The sequence below is a fragment of the Cygnus olor genome, chromosome Z (genome assembly GCF_009769625.2).
Source record: "Cygnus olor isolate bCygOlo1 chromosome Z, bCygOlo1.pri.v2, whole genome shotgun sequence".
Classification (NCBI taxonomy): Eukaryota; Metazoa; Chordata; class Aves; order Anseriformes; family Anatidae; genus Cygnus; species Cygnus olor.
Window position 1 is genome coordinate 71,106,135 of NC_049198.1, and position 18,574 is coordinate 71,124,708.

The window sequence follows — 18,574 nt, forward strand, 5'->3', positions numbered from 1 at the left end:
TCCTCTTCCACCTTCTCCTTGGAATCTGGCAATGTAGTGAATACACACACACACACGCAGAGTTCGTTTTGATTTTGATAAGATTTTGACAGGCTGAAGTGATACCATATTGTAGTTGTACAACAGAAACAAGCCGGAGGGAAATGCGAGATGTTCATCTGCCTGGCGCATGGTTCATCTGCCACCAGGCGTGGTCAGCTGCGCATAGGCTGGTCCTTAAAACACTATTTTATATGGATAAAAAGAGAAAAGACTAGCCATCAGTTTTGCATCTTTGGCTGGTAAAGTCTGGTAAAGATCTTGAGAAGGCTTTTCAAACAAGAATACCAAGTTTCCAGAAAAACTTACATGATTGGGAAAATAACAGTGAATCAAATCCAACATTACTGGTCCAAAGGCTGGAAGGCATGTCGTGTGGGAGAGGCTGAGGACACCTGGGTTGTCTGGTCTGGAGAAGAGGAGGCCGAGAGGCGGCCTCATTGCTCCCTGCAGCTCCTGAGGAGGGGAAGGGCAGAGGGAGGTGCTGGCCTCTGCTCCCTGGTCACCCATGGCAGGAACCGACGGAGGGCACAGAGCTGGGCCAGGGGAGGCTCAGGTTGGGCATCAGGGAAGATTTCTTCACCATGAGGGTGGTCGGGCACTGGAACACGCTCCCTGGAGAGGTGGTTGATGCCCCACGCCTGCCTGTTCAAGAAGCATTTGGTTGATGCCCTCAATAATGTGCTTTAACGTTTGGTAGCCCTGAAGTGGTCAGGGAGCTGGACTCGATGAGCTTTGAAGGTCCCCTCCAACTGAACTATTCTAAATCTTACTAAAGATCTCAACCTTCCAAAAGTGATTAGGATGTTCAAGGCATTTGCAGCACTCAGTTCCCGTCACTTAAGGCTCTCTTCAGACATAAAGAGCCATTTCATTACCCTTTATAAATTGGTGGCTTCTTCAGGCACTTTCTGCGAGCTGAGACCAGCTGCAATGTGTTTCTCTGTTATTTTCCTTCTGTGGTAGCCATGTACACAAGAACACATACCTCCACTTGTGTCCGTCAGGTTTGACCCCACACCACTCCTGCCTGCATGGCCCTAATATTAAATAAGCAAGATAGGGACAGAGGGGCTTATCTCCTGTGCTTCTTCTGCTTATAGCTAGGTCTTAGTCCTCACAGCCCCACCAACTGCACAAATTGGCCTACCAATTGGTCTTCCTAGCTTATTCCACACGTTGGCCCAACTTGCCCAGGAATGTATCCAGTTCCTGAAGCACAGCAGTTGTTTATTCCCATCTTCTTCTCTTTGGCTGTGAGGCTAGATATATTTACATTTTCTTCAGCTTGGATTTGAATCAGGAAGGCAATCAATACCATTTATTTAGCTCTTTGCAAGCTGGAAATGCAGTTGTTATTCTACAGGTGCAGTCCTGAAATTAGGTTTTAGCCTGCTGCCTGTGGTGTGTCAGCAATTTTACTGGCATTTGTTCATTTTTCGCTGCAGTTCACCAGTTTCAGGAAGCAAACTGGCTGATGCTGACACTGTGGTGGAATAGATACCACCTTCCAATCACTGTGATGCCTTCTGTGTACGTGTCGTCAGTCATAGGCTCTTGTAATTTGTAATTGCATTTTGTCCAAAGTGCAGGACAAGCTTTTTGCTTTTTTTATTTATTTATTTTTAAACAAACAAACAAACAAAAGCTATAGCCTTCAAATGTGTGCTGCTGGAAGAAGCCAAGAGAGAACGAATCCAAACCCCATCCAAACCCCAGCAGAATCTGGGGACTTAGTTTACTTTGCAAGCGCCAGCTGTAAACAGCTAATTAAGAAAGAGATTTGAGCATGAGCAACGATACATTTCTACCACTAAAATGCAGTTTTCTGTGCGTATGGCACCTTCTAACACAAATCTCTTGCCCCTGCATTTGGGACTTTATATATGCAATGGTTTATTAGGGAGAAGTAATATTTTGATGCATTTTCATGCATTAAGCTTTGCAAATTGAGACTGTCTCAGAGGACGAGAGATATTTTTTTCTTCTGAAAATGTCAGGAGTGTTGTCAACCAGTCTGTTTTCAGAGCTACCTGCTCAACCGCATTGTCCTCAAACTTCATTCTTTCTGGAGTTGCACAGGGACCTGAGAAAAATGAAGAAAAAAGGCTTCACTGATGTAAATGAGGAAAGATTTCGTAGCCTACTTGAGCCCTTCATACCCATCTGTGTTTCCAGGGCTGGCAATCCTTTAACTTGGTAGGTGGATAAATTTTGACCCATACTGATGCCATGTTGCTCTTCCTGCAAAAGATTGTTAAGAAGCAAACTTCAAACTGGATAAAATCCTTGGAAGGTGAAGACCAATATCGTCAACAAAGTTGTCTGAGATTTATGCCAGTCGAGAACTCTATTTTAGCATTTGTGGGTTGATGGAGTTTTGGCTTGTTTGTTTGATTTCCTGCTGCAAATCCCGCCACCCCTCTTTGACTGGGATGGAGTAAAGGTATGTTTCACTGCTGTCTGTTTCACCACCCTTCAGCTAGATGTCTCCTTTGTCTCCTTGAAAAATGTCCCTTTAGTGTCTGAGTATAAAAGTACACTTGATAAGAAGGAAGTAAAACCAAACGGTCTTTTTTTTTCCTTTTTTTTTAATGGTGTCTGAATTTCACCCCTTGCTCAGTTGTGAGAACATTGGGCTTTAGAAAAGAATGAGTTCGCTTGTGTATTAATTGAAGTATGACATTCAGTTTTACTGATCTGCAAATTCCAGAGATATTCTGATCTTTATCACACTTCAGCTCCATTTTTATTCCCTTGTGACAATCTTTAATAAGTCTGGTTCTGCTGCATTAGAAGTTGATTTCACTGTCCGTACAGTGTTTGCTACTAATGTAACGTGACTTTCTTTTTTTTGTCTTTTTTGTCTTTTTTTTTTTTTTTATATTTGTGTTGGTACAGCCTTAATCTTTACAGAATTGAAGACCATTTCAGAGATAATCAAGATAGTCATTGGTGTCTGTGATAAGTGCATGCTTTATTCACAGTATTTTGCCTGTAATTAGGTGTATTGACCAATTCTCATGTATTTAATAAACTGTCTTCTGCAAAGATGACCATTTCCTTTAATCAAATGAAAGCAATTTACCTGAAATTTCAAGGCACGTTTGTATAAAAAAATCACAGCTTTTCAAGTATGACTATCAGCATAGTTGGGAAGTTCCCCTGGACCTGTGAAGCATTTCGATTAGCAGAGTGCAAATAGGCCCACCAAGCAATAGCTGCTGTCGTGCCCTGTTTAACTGCTGGGGTCGTGTTTCAGGGAAACGTTTAAACAATTGCTTAAGTCCTTCCCTGCTCAGGAATGTACTTAAAAACAAGCTTGACTTTAACCATGTGCTTATTTTATCTCACTTCAGTACGACTGAAAGCATACGTACCAAGAGCCTTTTTGGAATAAAGGTATTTTCCTGAGCTTGGTCTGGTCACATCAATTCCAAGGCACAGTTTGGCTTGAAACGACCTATTTTGCACTCAGAATTTCAACAGCAAGGTCTGCTCCCCACACAGGTTTGTTTCAATGTTGATCTAGAATAAAATTAAATGTGCCTCCAAGGATACACATCTTTTAAGACAGGTGCTTCTCAGGTATGATTTTAATCTGTTCAAACGCAGGTTTTAAGATTAAAGGACCAGAAAACCAAAGCAAATAAAGCCCTCTCAGTCTCTAAAAGAAAGGCGTCCCAAATGGAAAGAAACGCCTTGACAGCTCCATGGAAATTCCACTGAGCTGCTGCTCATGGGATGACGGCTGTGTTTGGGAAGGTCAGGTTCTGCCAAAGAAACGAGAAGAAGCAAAAAGCCAAATCATTCCGACGACTGCTATCCAGGGCACAGCAACGTGTTTGCGTTGGTGTTAGGACACCAGAAAAGTGAGGTATGGACAGGTGATAGCCAGGGGCTACCAGCTGCTTTCAATGTCTGTTGAGAAGTGAAACACCTTGTGTTAAACTACCCCTATAGCTTGAATTCAGCTGTCTTCATGGAGGGTGAAGGTAATGTGCCTTCTTTTGGCCTACAAGTGAGTATGCAGGTGGTGGTTAATGATTAATGTGGTTAAGGCAGGCTCAGCTATGCAAATTGTTAAAGTTCTGGTAACTCAGCTGCTTTCGGTTTTCCCTTTGTACACTGATGTAATCCAGATGGCTGCTTTAAAAACCGCTGTGCTTCCAGAGCCCTTGGGATGTCCCCTCCTCCTCCTTTCACACCTGAGGGTGCCCACCCCATGAAGCTCACAACCACATGCAAACCTCGTGCGCAGTCTTGCAGGGTTTGAAAACTAGCTGGTCTGAAACTAGCCAGTGGTTTATTTTATAATATATAAGCCAGAGAGAAACAGAGCTTGGCGGCTATCCCTGGAGAGAGCTGCAGGACTTCTTCTTAGAGTAGCTTGCTCTTTCTAAACAGCATCTGCAGTCCCTGCTCCTTCTGGACAGCAGCGTTACCTGAGACACGTGTCAGCATCCTCGTGTGGGCCAACACAGAAGTGAGGAAGAAATGAAAAAATGAGTAGGTACCTGGGGGTTTTAGGAACACCCAGACAGGACAGAGCTCTTCATCTCCCTTGGGACAGATGGGTGGGAGATCAGTATCTTTGCTTGCACAGAGAGGGGATGAATAATGCCCTGCCTCTGAGGCAGTGACCGCTGATGTGCAGTGACACCACAAGCTGTGTGAGGAGCTTTAGGAGGGGAGAAAAATCTTTAAGGAGAAATCAGATTTGAGACCTCACCCATTCTGATGATGCCTTGCAATCTTGTTTGGCAACCTTCTGCTTCTTCCCTGCCCAGCCACACACACACTGCAACTCCCGGCCTTGGCATGGAGCAGAGCACTAGGTGTCTAGACATGTGGTGTGTGCATTTACACTTAAAAGGTCTGGCGTGGAGCAGCTACAAGCCATCAGATAATAGCTGTCTGGACAGCAGTAGACTGCGTGCATGTTTTGGCAAGCAGTGACAGATATAACTGTTTTTCCTATACAATATTTCATCTCAGTGACAGAGGTTTGGCAAGAAGGGCTTGTGCTTGCGCATATGGCCACTTCTTGTGGTTTTGCTGGGCTCTGTGAGGAGTGTGGCACCAGGTGAACCAAGCACAAAGACTTGCTCAAAGGAACCATCACTACTGGGGCATTGAAGTGCTGCCCATTCACATAATCAACCCACACCCCCTCAAAAGCGTCCTTTGGAAAATAAACCCTCAGGTGACCTACAGGAGGGTGGCGGCAAAACAGGTACTGGGGCAAGGGAACAGGACTGAGATTTTCGTGCTAGATATCCTCTGCGTTTGCTGGTTACTTGTGCCGTATCTGCCGTGGTAGTGAGTCAGGCAGCCTGAGTTACACCATAAAAATTCAGCCTCAGAGGACCCGATCCAGACCTCGAAGTGTTGATGAAATTATAAGGCAGGGTACCTGTTTTTTTTTTTTTTTTTTTTTTTTTTTTTCAGCACCAGCATTTGCAAAGCTGGGATGTGTACTCCTGACCACCTGATGTTTTTCCAAATTCTGCCTGACAAGTCCCAGTGACAACTCCTGTCCACACTCAGTAGGGGCGTAGATGTGGTTAGAGCCTCTGGCAGCACCCCAGAACCTCTATCAAGCACTCCTCGAGGTGTTTAGACATCATTTAAAACCTTTAGAGCATCACCCAGCTGCTGACAGGCAGCGTTGGGCAGAGAGCCTTGTGGTGCGGTGCACAGGGTCTGGAACCAGCGACGCAGAATGGATGGGAATGCCTGCATCCTTAAACAGAGCCCCTGTGATGGTGATCTTTTGAAGCAAGATCCAAGCCTTTTCCACAACTCCTAGGTGCTGCCTGAGAATGGAGGGGATAAACTGTTTTCTCCTGGGCAACAGAAGGCAAATGCGGGGATGCTCAGAGCAGCTGTTCTCAGCTCACAGGCACTGGGCTGCAAAATCCATGAGCTTCAGCCCTGTAAAAAATAGGCTTGAACTACAGTGGGTATAATAAAATTATAGTGGTATCATAAAATTGTATTACTCTTTCATAAAGGATATGAAGTGTCTGAACGTCTATAAGAAGGTTGTTCATCAATCCTCTGCTTCTAGTTTCCGTCTGTGAGGCAGAGGCTCTCCTTCGGAGAAAGGCACACCGAATACCGTCACTTAACCCATAACATCCATCAAGATGCTGCTGCCCATGGTCCACTGAAGCATAGGGCCTCATCTGTCGTGCCTAACAGGGAGCAAAAAGTGGGTCTGAGTGGAAAATCCTACCCAGTGAGCACTGCCTGTCCAGGCTGTACGTATGCCTGGTTCCTACACACTCCCTGTGACCCCCTGTCGGTGCCCCTCCTGCTGCTCCTGAGTTTTCAGTGCACAGACCTGTGGGATGTCCCCACAGCCACACTCTGTGCCCTCAATGTGTGGAGATACTGGTGCATGACCCGGGGACTCCGGGACTACATGGACATCACTGCGGTCAGAAAACTTAGCCAAACAGTGCTTGTTCAGTGGGAGCCAGCTCCCCTGTCTAAATTAAGCTGTCATAAACTTCAGAGAAGCAGCACCGAGGAGATGGGGTTTGAGCCTTCTTTATATCCTTGTGGTCTTGGGGATCTTCCAAGTTTCTCTTATAAAGCTGTATTATTTTCTAATTCACACTGTGTCTGGGAAACCCAGAGTGATTCAAAATATTTCCACGTACATAACACTTTTACACAACTTTGGCCTCATGCTGGCATGTGACAAATTTCTCTGTTTTTCCCCCCAGGACATGCTGTTTGCGTGATTTCTGCTCCCAGAGCTAGCTGATACAACTCAAAGCATTTGAGGGCTTTTCTCCGAAAATGAACTGCCAGCAAAGCTAGTTTACACACCAAAATGAGAAATGTGGCTAAGGGCAAGAGTACAAAAATCGCTGCTCACGTTTTTATAGCTAAGTTTCTCTGTTAGGTTGCTCTAAGGCATTGGCAGGCTGAAGCAGCCCGCCTGGCAGCCTGACGGCAATGCTGACATCTCATGGCCAAAAGAAGGAGCTGCTGATGCTTCTTTTTCTCCTTCTCCTCTTCTCCTTCTCGTTGTGCTTTTCTTTCTTCTCCTCCTCCTCATTCTTCTTTGACTGAAAAGTTTCCATACATACCGTATTACTGCAGAAGAGTATTATGCCCAAGCCACGGATCACGCATTTGCACACTCATACCTCAGTGTGACTGAAACCTTCATTCAATTCAAAAATGGTGAGGAATTCAGCTGCTTTCTTCTGAATTTGGACTTCTGCAGTTGGCGTAAAAGAGGTGCCAGGCCGGGAAATGGATCTGTTCTGCCTGGGCACCCTCACACCATGGGTTTCATTTAGCCTCTTCTGCTTAGATAAACACGCAGCCTCTTCCCAAGACTCTCAGGCTGCCCAGAAACAAAACTTCTAGGAAGCTTGGAAGCTACTGCAGGTTTCTTCACACAGAGCAAGTCTACAACATGTCTTCCCCACCCACATTGCATTTCCTTCCGTTAGCACCTTGACATATCTTTCCCCTTGTTTCCTCTTGAAGCTCAGTGAACTCCTGGAGGGCTTCTACATCCCTGTGAGGAAAAGAGATAGATCTGACTTTCCAGCCACGTCTTTCCAAGCTATCCGATGATGCCTGGACTGGATCCTCAGGATCGCTGGTGTTGGTTTCTCCATCACCAGCAGCACCTTCAGCTCTTCTGCCAGAAAGCCCAAGGAGAAGCTCTGCCCGGACTGCCTCCTCTACAGGTACACGTCCATACCGGCCTCCAGTGTCTCCTCCATCTCCCTCCTGCCTGACCTCCAGGGAGGAGGTCGGTGGTGTGGGGAACGTGCAGTGCGAGGAGCAGAGGATGGGGATCTGCTCCCTCAGGAAAGTCATCCCCAGGCTGGCCACGAAAGTGAAGCTGGAGCGCTGTCACAATCTGCAGAGGGAGGAACCCAGCCTTGCTCGGAGGGGCAGGAGCAGTCCCAACGTGGATATTTTCCTCAGCTCTTGTCCCTCTCTCTCCCCCAGGTCCTCTGGACAAAGCATGGTTGAGAGCTTTTTCAGCATCAGAGGCAGCAACATGTGTGCATTGTGGATTTTTCTCCCTAGCAAGCATAGCTGGGAGTAGAGAAAGTCAATTTTCAAAGCTGAGGACTCTTGAAGCTGCAGTGCCTACATTTTCTTTCGGATCTACTGTACAGAAGTTATTTTCTTGTGAACCATTTGTCGATGTTTTCTCTGGTTGTTTGGTGTATTGTAAATACAGGTATTTTTCAATACTCCGTCATTTACAGTGAACCCATAGGTACAGCTAGAAACTGCTACCAGATTTACCGAATAACAAACAAATGGACAAAATGGACTACAGCACCTCGAAGGGCAGCATTTTCAGTCAGTCATTTATAAATGGTGAGCATTTAAAATTATTATTTCAGGGCTGTCCAGGTTTTGAGACATCTTAAGGGGGGCTTACATTAGAAATCAAATGCCTGGCATTTTTTTTAATCTGAAGGGACTCTCAGGTGTCTGAGGTCTGGCATCCAAGAGATGTAATTCTCAAAAATTAACAGTCCATTGTAAAAATAATTGCCTTGAACTTATCTTCTGCAATTAAGGCTTGGTCTATTTTCTCTTGAGAGGAAAGCTGCTTTTTATTTCCATTGGAGCTGTGGCAAGTCACAAAAAAAGAAAACACGGAAGACCTGAAACAGAGCTGGGGATAGGGACATGCGATTTAATGACGTGCAATCTGCTTCTATTCTAGTGAAAAGACACGGCTGGGTTTTAGGGCTGTGAAATGTTTAATTAGCAGAAAGACCTACTGAGCCCACTACAGAGTCATTGATTTTCTAGTATTTTGCATTGCTTTGAAATCACAGCTTCAGTCCAATGGTTACCTGATTGCAAGAATAAAATGATGACACTTGGTTGCTCTTATTTGAATGATAGCTTCCTCCATTCCTCAAAATTGCTTGAATACTTTTATTTTTAAATATTGGTGTGATTTGTAGGTGCGTCTGTTTTAAAATATAGCTTTCTTCCCGTTTTTAAAATGCTTTTGCACTGCATTATTTTAATTTTAAGAAAGTCATTCACTGAATGCTGAAATACAGAATGGCCTCAACTTTAGCAGGGGAGAAGCTGCAACCTGCAGCCTTCACAGGCTGTGAATGTGATTTCCCACCATCAGCACCTGGTGCTGGGAAGCCTTAGCAGCCTTTGTGGCAGGAGGAACGGTATGGTCAAGATTTCCAGGCAAGTCACACGATGGTGATGGAAATATCGGAGCTTCTGCCTGAATGGGATTTCAGGTGTGCATTGTGAGCATTGCTCTCAGTGAAAAAAAAAAAAAAAAAAAAAAAAAAATTTTGGTCCTTAATTTCTTTGCTCAGTTCCTGTGGTTGCATTTTGTGGGCCAGGCATGTCCTATGTCCCATGCCTGTGTCATGTTGGGTACCCATACATGCTAACTCCTTGGGAAAACCTGGGCCCAGTAACAAATGGCACGGTGAGAGGGGACGGGCGTCGATGTCTCCCTACCCAGGTGGGGCTGTGCGCTTTGGCACACGACAGCAGACAGGCCTGATGCTTTCATTTTAACTTTCTTTGTGGTCAAGGCGGGTGATTAAGATTCTGGCATGGCGCATTCAATCCATTGTGTTAGAGCTGAAATTAAGTGATGCTTCAGTTTTGCTGCAAGAAAATGTTTTCTCAAGCTAATATAGGACATACTTTTAATTCAATTAAGTAAAGCTTTCAGTTACTCAGAAGATTGATTTCAGACCTTACCTGTTCCATACCATTTGTTAGGTGACTAAGCTTTCCTAAAAAATAAAAGAGAGCCATGTGCAGCAGTCCCGAGCCCGGCCATGCAGAATTACACGTGCACGGGGACACAGGCTGAGACCTCCTTAATGGAAAGAACCTTGTGCGTGTAACCCACATTTCTTACAGACTCAGAGATGAATGATAGGGGAAAATAACAGTTTAAGACGTATCACTTACTAAAAATATATCGTGCGCTGTGTTTTGTTTTTCCATTCCACTTGTTGCCCATTTGCCAGCCTGATGGCTGAGGGAGCCCCAAATTAAAGGATTTGAATGCTTAGGGTAGCAAGGCTGCAGTCATCCTTCCTGCTGGACTGGAGCTCTCTGATTGCCATGGTGGACCAAGAGAATTGCAATTTTCATTGTAAACGGGATATTCACTACACAGACATTGAGAAGGAATCATTCGTTTTGAAGACAGTCATTGCAGTGCCCAGGAGGCATGTTCGGCCATCTTGTGACCTGCACTGATCACCATTATTCAAGGAAAAGACAAAAAAATGAACTAACCGGTACCTTAGATCACTGCGGGCCAATATTTGGGATGCAAAGGGAGACAGAGCACTGCAGATCTCTACATAAACATCTCCAGCAGCCCTTCTCAGAGACACCAGGAGACCAGGGCATGGAGGAGGTCCTGCAGCTCTAGAGGAGGTCTCTGCCTGCTGCTGATGGCCTATAGTCACCCTCAGGATGGCCACCCATTCCTTAGGGTCTTGCCAAGAGGCATCAGTACCTGCTCTAAGGACCCCTGGGAGGCCTGACCTGACTTATGCAGATATATATGGTGTATGGGATTGCTCCTGCTGATCTCACTGATGGGGTTTGTGGGAGAATGGAGCCTGTCCTGGGGAAAAGCAGAAGTGACCAAATCATGTGCTGGCGCAAGAAAAGTGAAGCTGAGCTGAAGTGGTTATTCTCAAAATGGGGCTTCTCATACCCATTTAAAACATATTCACAAAGGAAACCATACCAGTCACTGATCTCAGAGGAACTTCAAGATTTCTAGCCCAGATCTGCCAGCCAAGGACACACGTGTGCTGGTAGTTGGAGGACAAGGGAAACAAGCTGGAGGAGAAGTATTTTTCTGTGTCAGTGCCTGGATGTCCACTGAGCATCTTCCCTAAGAGCAGCAGGGTCCGTAGGTCTGCCCCAGTGCTTCTTCTTTTTGGGGTTACCGTCCGCATCGCTGGGGTGCAGCTGCCCTGCGAACAGGGAGAGCAGCTGGGGGCTGGGGAAGGGATTTCTGTGGACAAGGGTGGAAGAAGATGGTAAAGGAGACTGGCAGGAACACCTCGACATTTGAATACTCCTCTGTTATTATACTTTGGCTACTTTAAATGTTTACAAACTGAGGGGCCGGATCATGACTACCTTTCAAAGTGGAGACATTTTCTGGGGGCACCTGCTTGTGCTTTATGTAGTTAAAGCATAGCACCTCTATTATTCACACATTATAAAACAAAGCAGTGGTGCCTGCAATAGTAGGTCTGAGGGGAATGACTGCCATTCACATGATCAGAGGGTTTGTTGTGAAGCAGGGAGATGCCATGTCGATTACTCTGCTGTTCATTCAGAGACAGCAGAGTGCACGGGAGAGTGTCCCTGCAGGGACAATCTGCTGCGTCTGGCATCGTTTTGACACAACACTCAAGATGAGTCTGGAGCTGGGGTCAGAGCTTGGAGGAACATGACACTCCTTTTTCCTTTTCTGCTTGGTCACCTTGCTTGTTCATGAAGGAGAGACCTAAACTTACAAACATGCATTGATGGAGCACACAGACAGCTACAGACCAGCTCTAAGTCGCGCTGGAGCAAAACCTTGAGGAAAACAGGACAAACAGGAGATGACAAACCTGTGTGTTGAAGCTGCTATCAGCTTCAGAAGCAAGCTCTGCTTGTCAGAAGCAATCCCAGCTTGTCAGGAGCAAGGATTTGCTGGCAAGAGGAGGTCCGAGATGCACTTCAAGTCTTCACTCCCCAGACCTGAGCCCTTCCGACAGTGGCACAGAACGCTGTGCAAGCTGTCCCACACACATTTCTTGGGTGAATGATGTCCCTGAGCCAGACTTTTCACATGATTGGGTCCCTAATTTTGCACCGCTGCCACACAGGGGATAGGTTCTCCTTTTGGGGGTCTCTCTGGGTTAACGAGAGTCTGATCCACCTCCCACCCCGTGCTTGTGGCTGGCACTTTCCTCACTGAGACCATGAACCTTGGAGCATATCGAGTGACTTGTGCTATACCTGTCTCCTCCTAACCGTGCCTCTCCCAAACAGTGCAGGCACTCTTAATTTGGGATGAAACATAATTGGATGGCAAGTCACCCTTGTCTGACACTACTCTGTATCTAGCAGTGTGAAGTCTGTGCTGTAGCCTTTTTCATCAGCAGCTTGGTTATTGTGTGGCTGTTTGCCACCAGCCTGTGACAGAGGCTAATGGGATCTAGTGGTGATCCCTCAAAGACAGTGGCTACTGCAGACTGCTGCAGAACTGAACTCTGAGACAGGAATGTGTTCACTATACCACATCCTATGAAAACTCGCCTGGCTACGAGGTGTCGCTTGTTATGTCTAGTGACACTGCGGCTGTGAGGAAAGCTGTATGACAGGACAAGCACAAATATTTTTCATCACAATTATGAACACATTTCTGGCAAAGACTCACTTTTCCCACACCAGGGGCACTGGCTTTTGCACTCGATATGGCTTGTGCTTCTGATGTTAATTAATAAACTCCCAAAATGTACCTTGCCTACCTTAGACGTCAATAAAAATCCTATTATAAAGAGATTATTTTGTAGTTCCAACACTTGCAGGAGATCTGAATGCGCTCCATCCAGCTCCAACAGCAGTGTGTAACAAGCCTGTGCTCCATACGGAGAGCTTCGGCACCAGGGACACCATCCCCGACCCCGTATCAGCAGAGGGCTGGTCTTAGTAGCCTCCTGTGATCTGTGTGTCACTCAGTATCTGCAGGGGAACAGCAAGTTCAGCAGTAAGCATATGCACATATTTTTGGGACAATAGATGGGGAGACGTGCAGTAATGAGGATACGTGGGGCAGGGCAGAAGTTTATTTCTTTCTGAGGCACATTACCAGATCTGCCAGGCCCAGAGAACAGGTACAACCCAATGAGACACTTGGCACTCTCAGCACATACTGCGGGGAAGAGAAGAGAAAAGAAGAGAAGGTGGTGGACAGGGCCACTGGTACATGGAGGTTTGGCTTCTCACCTGGGCCTTGCAAATGCGTAAGTAGATGACTCCAGCAAACCACTTCCCCTTTCTGTGGCTCAGTTTATGCTTTCGTTAAGTGAGGAGCACAACAGCTGCTGCATGAAAATGTTCTCCCACAAAACGGGGAGAGAACAAGCAAAGAGGTGATCTGCACTTAGAAAAGACAAACTTTCTGTGAGGACTGCCCTGCTGCAAGATCAGAAGTTCCCACCTTTCCCCTGCCAGGTTAGAATAAAGCAGAGCACCATGAGCATAATTGTTGATCACCATCTGACTCCTAATGAGAGCAAAATCTCTCAATAGATTTACCTGCAGCTGTTGTCTCAAAGTCACCAAGGGATGATTACTCCCTTATCTGTCTTAAATTCTTTTCACTCCCAAATTCGGATGCTGAACACGAAAGAATTAAAGACACAATTCCCAGCTGTTATGTGAAAAAACAACATTATGAGACACAGGAAAACTAACATTTGCTTGTAAATAATGCATTATATGTCAGACTGGTAAGAACCACATCAGTGTTTCACAGTGTTTGCTTTGTTCCTCATGAAAATGATCTCAGTTTCAAAAAGCTGTCATATTAATGGGGACTGCAAGGTGCATTTGGTAATTCACTGTAAATATTATTTATGGGGATATTTCTGAAATCAGTTTGGCTGTCAGACAGAAGGGTATATAATTTACACTATACTGTATGTGTTAGGAAATCCCATAGGTATACTTCCCTCTGCCACTCGAAATCAACATTGCAGGAAATAGCTTGTAGGAAAGAAAAACAGATAAAAAATCAGAAGGGGGGGGAGGAGGAGGAGGCTAGGCATTGGCTTTCATTGTTTTGAGTATCAGAAGTGAGAAAGAGATCTATAATGACATATCTACGGGAATGCACAACGCATACTGAACACTCCCAAGTTAATACTCCCAAGTGTTACAATACTACGCTCCTCAGAACTATTGGAAAGAGATGTAGCCTCCTCTTCTCATTTCAGTTTGGCTTTACACCTGTCCTGAACATGCACAGCAACATTCACTAGCATGGGATAGGCATTTTTCTGACCGACTTTTCTCAACCTTCCTCTTTGAGACTGAAAAGGGACTGACCCTGTTTAGGTAGACAAGTATTCACTCCCTGGCTTGGAGCAAAGTTGGTTTTGTGACCTTGTGGGTCTGGCTCTCACCTGGAGAAGCCTCTCACCTGTGGAAGCCCCAGGGTCAGGTCCTTGTCCCAAAGGTTATTTCATCATTTATCCAGATGGAAGGAGCTCTGCCAGAGGAGACTGAGGACACGCTGCCTTTGTGAGCATGAATCTGGGCACTCTCCTTGTGGCATGGAGGTTGGGTTCCTACTCCATCCCTGGGCAGAGCAGGGCACAGGCTGCTCCTGGGCGGTGAACCTTGCCCTCTGGGGTTTATTTTCGCCTTCTCAGATGGTCCGAAAAGAACCAGCAAAGAATGAGAATATTTATCAAGTGCACAAAACTTCCCTGGGAAGCTCAGACAGGCTGAAAAGTAGCAGCCATGGGAACAAGAAAATACACGTTTCCCATCTCGTTTACTATCAGTGTTGAGGTAAGTAGTTTCCTGACCAGGGCCTGGAAACTATTACTGAACGGGAGACCTGGATAAGCAATCGTTTATTGGAGTTGAGATTTCCCGCTCATAGATGGCTGCATGTCACCTGCTACCCTTAGCATATGTGAACAGACTGCATCGTCACGAAGCTCTGTGGATGGTTCTGGCATCATGCTCTTTGCTGTACTGCAGCAACACTGCTGGAAAGCCCCATGTGGGGAGCAGGACATCATACTGGCAGGTGCTCTCTGAAACCCTGTCTCAGAGTTTATCATCTGCGTAAGACACCTAGTTCTGAGAGGGTCTGCCAAGTTGCTGGTACAGCAGCACCCATGTCAGCCAACTGTGCACAGGTCATAGCACGGATGTTTTGCTTTCCTCTGACCAGCAAGTCACCTGCTAGGGCAGAGTTTGAAAGCATATCACTGTTGGTGTCCTGTTGACAGCCTGTGGTGATCCACAGCTGCAAACACTCAATTACACAAAAAGCCTCTGAAGATGTAAACATATCCATAAATCTACCTATATTTCTTACAATTAGGTGTCTCTCCCTAATGAAAGAAACTCTGTGTACCAAACACTTATAGGCATATCCTAATGGACATTGCAACGTTTATGCACAGCGAAGAAATCTTGCAAGCTTACACATATAAATTAATTGATACAAACCTTAGGACAAACTTAAGGTAGATTTTGAAGAACTGATCTGTGTATTTCCAGGCATGGTCTACAAAGCCTGCATGCCAAAAGTAGCATTTGCTGACACTGAAGTATCCACACTATAGGTCTTCACGAGAAAAGGCTGAGGGCTGTGCAACCACTTTTTGTAATTCAGCACCTCAAGGAACCTGGCAGAGTGGAGTAACTTTGAAGAGATGTTTCCTCACTAGTAATTAAGTATGATTTTTCATAATGTCTCACTGCACTGATCATGTTTTCACCACTCACTGACTTGAACGTGCTTTCTTCCTCTCTGAACAACATGTATTCAAGGAAAGAGCTAAAAATCATTTCCCCAGGGAAGCACATCACTTGGTTCCTTTTATCAAGAGCATGACCCAGGAAAGGAGGAGGAAGTGCTGTTTAAGTTGTAGAGACTCTGGGCTAAGCCCTGTGTCCAACAACCGCAGAAACTCACTGGTGCCAGCTTTTAACCTAGTAGTGTGTGAAATCCACTTAGCCAAGTAATCTTGAAAATAACTTTATGGCTCATTGCAGAAAGCTCCGTGTGATGGATTTCAGCCTAAGGATGTCCTGCAGGCATCCTGAAAGAGGCCGCCCCAATGCCACCACTAGCAGGGCTACGCTGGTCTTTCATTAAATAAACACAAAAGCCATGAGGATTCCACAAGCAGTGTCTTGCTCTTCCTCAAAACAGAGCTCAGGGCAGAGCCTGTGGGTGCTGCCAGCAGCGGGGAGTGGTGTGCCTGTCCACGGGGTCCCGGGGTAAGGGTAGGATATTCTGGTTCTATGAAATGAGCTCTGGCCTTTAAGTGACACAGGCAGTCTGATACCAGACTACAGACCTCCAATGAATCCAGCTTGGATGGGACTTCTCGGCGTGAACAGAATGGCACCAAACTTGAGTCCACAAGGCTCACAAATTACAGCTGGCTTCTCCTGTGCTGACTGCACATAACGACAGAATTAGCATTTAACTGATTGTACACACACCAAAGGAACTAGAAATTCCCAGTCAGCGTTATCAGGGAGGTGTAATTTCTTTCTAATACTAAGAGTTTCATTAGTTTCATAACAGTGCTTCCAGATCAGCAGAGTGAAAATACAAGGAAGATTTGGAAACTAAGATCTTATAGAAACCATGTGTGGTTATACAGGTCAGGCTGCTTGTGTAAAAATTGAACATTTTCCAGAGCATGTAATGGTAGGAAAATAAGTGATTTTAGTATCTAAATATGGAAATTAAGAGTGTGGAGGGGAAAGTTGTTTAGTCAAAGGAAGAGCAGAGAGATATGAAGAAAAAAGCTGTGGTTCAGTTCTTTCACTGCTTCAGTTCATCTTTGAGTTCTTTACCTCTTTCTGTTCTTGACATATTACAGCTCTGCCATCACTCAGCAACTGTGATCTTACTGTGTTTTAGGCCATCTTATCCACGTTGTTTTTGAGTGTAAGATGTCCCCAGTGCTGGGACCTGCTCTTACCCCAGCATCTGGGGTATACGAGGGCTATAGACAGACTACACCAACACTCTGTGCTGATTGGAAAGGCAAATTACTATTGTAGTAAATGAAATAAAATGATTCTTGAGTGATTACACGTTAAAATACTCCTTGGTACACCGGTCAGCGCTGGATTACAAACCTCCTGGTTTTACGTGACGGACTTAATGGACACTGCTAGAAAAAAGATATCTCAGGCTCTCCCTAGTGCAGGTATATTCTAACTACTAATGATTTGCATCTGAGCATGCAATTTCAACAGGAGAAAAGCTTTAGCTGAGATTACGGTACAGGGATAGATTAATGATTTTAATACTGATTAATAGCGGAAAAGAAAAAGTGAGTGTGGCAAGACAAATTGATGCATCTGACACTAATTGCTAGAGTGTGGTTTCTAAGACAGAAGCTTCCACATACAACATTTGTAACTCTGACAGCTAATTATGCCTAGATATATCACTAAGTCCCTCATGATTACACAGAATAATTTTAGGCGTTATAACTTAAAAATATTACAAAAACTGTGTCATTTTTTCCCCTCTTTCACATACCTATGAGCCTAAGCCCCAGACTTCCAAAAGCAGATCTTTCAGTACATAAGATGAAAACACCACAGCCGGCAAGTTTAAAATACTTCAGTGGAGCAACTAGAGCTTTACAAAGGAGAAGGATCTTTGCTATATCGTTGCCTGCATCACAGGCAGTCTGTGCAGCAACACTGAGAGAGCCTGTCTTTCAATGTGATAGCACTGAATGTCTGTTTCTAGAGAAAGCATTCTTTCATCACTTTTCTCAAGCAAACCAAAAAAGCTCCTTTAATGTGGAATGTGCAGCCTGCTTTTTAAATCAAACTAAAAAATGAAATCAAAACTTCTTGCTGTATCTCCTTTACCTTTTTTTACCTCTGTATGTTTCCAAACTTGGACTGATTCATACAACCTCTTCTGCGTACACAGATTTCCAGTTCTTTTTCTTCAAAGCATCTAAGATAATCAGCTCACACTACAGAATAATTTGAGTAGTCAGAACAGTTTTGTGGTGAAATTACTCTTGATAATTAAAAAGAAAAAGCTACATAGAACCAACCACTGAAAACAGAAATGACAGTACTCTTTCCTCCACTGCCCACAAACCCATCCTCATTCCCATGACTCACCGTAACAGACCCCTCAAAAAGCACAATATGAATAGGCGATACTAAATTTGCACATCTTTAAGCTTTCTCAGACCACCTACACAAGATTCTCCTCCTTAAACAGGTTTAAGTATGTCACAGCTTCTGCAAAGCTCCATACTCAGCTGAGGTATATGAAAGTGGTGGCGTTTTCCTCATAGCTGCACCAACCTCTTGGCCCCTTGCTCAGTCTTCTTACACATAAGGAATGGAATTGTTAATATTGCCTATAGTTCACGAATGCTCACTGTGTTCAGGCAATCCCCTGCAGACGGAAACAACAAAACAAGAAACCCTGAATGTCACTAAGGATATCTGCAAACTGCTCCCTGCACTCTTCATGTGCTGTCCACGCTCCTGATATTATTTCTACAACTCCAGAAACTAGATGGGACAGCTAAGGTTCTGCACAGGACTGACCTGCTTCAGATGGGCATCAATTTAACAGATGCTTTCTGATTTCTGGTTTTCACTTAATTTCTCTTCAAATCTTCCCTCCATAGGAAAAGCAATCAAGGTACGAGTATAATTTTAGTAATAAAGTTGTAGGTATGTAAGAATGTCTATGTAAGGACTACTT